Source organism: Chiloscyllium punctatum, chromosome 29, assembly GCF_047496795.1.
Source record: "Chiloscyllium punctatum isolate Juve2018m chromosome 29, sChiPun1.3, whole genome shotgun sequence".
In the NCBI taxonomy this organism is placed as follows: Eukaryota; Metazoa; Chordata; class Chondrichthyes; order Orectolobiformes; family Hemiscylliidae; genus Chiloscyllium; species Chiloscyllium punctatum.
In genome coordinates, this window is record NC_092767.1 from 38,296,941 (window position 1) to 38,297,901 (window position 961).

Below are 961 nucleotides of genomic sequence, written 5' to 3' on the forward strand. Positions count from 1 at the left end.
TGTATTGTTCAAGGACTTGATGACTCTAGAACAATCGCAAAAACTTTGCAAATAATTCCGTCAAGACGATTTCAAGTTCCAAATCTTCGGTCAATCTTCCTCTCTTGTGCTCACAAGTTCATTACCTGATGTCAGAACTTACGGATTAGTTGCTGGATCCCTTTCTGTAAATTGGTTCTGCATTCTTTCTAATTCCGATTTTTTTTTAACGAATGTAGCTAGTGTTTATGGACTTAGCATCAATATTTCTAATACCATATTTCGATGAATATTAAAACACAACAGCATATCTACTTTGGCACCAGATGACGAGCAATTGAGTCAAAATCGATCGGACGCAGTGAGACAATAATCCTCTCTTCGTGTGGTGTACATCCGTGACTCTATAATTCAATGAAGAATCATTCCCACAACTTCAGCTGTGTCAGGATCTAGTTTTCGGTGAAAGCCTGTCAATCTGCTAAGGTAACGTTCGTCTGGGTCTCTGCAAAGGATTCGGCGAAATCTTTGTGTCTTCTCAATTTGTTCTTCAAACAAATTACGTATTTCATGAATTCAGTTCGTTTACTATGAAAATTCGTAGTGAGGATGCAGCTGTGATGGCCGAGAGGTTAAGGCGTTGGATTTGAAATCCAATGGGGTTTCCCTGCGCAGGTTCGAATCCTGCTCACAGCGTTGTCTCTTTTAAAAGTCATTAATTTCTTTGCAGAATTTGGATTTTGTGGAGCTTGAGCTTTGCATTCAATCGAAAGTAAATTTTTAACTGTGAAGAATCAGAAGTAATTTCAAGATGTCTAATTGAATAAATTATATGTCGAGACACAAAAAGCCATCAACTTCCAACACGAATCAGTTTCCAAACATTTGTCGAACTATCGTGAAATTTGGATGTTTGGGAGGCGGGCGGTGGGGGGGGGGGGGGGTGAAATTAAGCAAAACAAGAAGCAATGCAATACATTTA

At 39.0% G+C, this 961-nt stretch overlaps 1 non-coding gene across 1 annotated transcript; it reads left to right on the forward strand.

Annotated features, from left to right (window-relative positions):
• Positions 1 to 593: 593 nt before the first annotated feature.
• Positions 594 to 675, forward strand: trnas-uga (transfer RNA serine (anticodon UGA)). Its single transcript has one exon. It is a non-coding gene; the product is annotated as a tRNA-Ser (tRNA).
• The last annotated feature ends 286 nt before the right edge of the window (positions 676 to 961 follow it).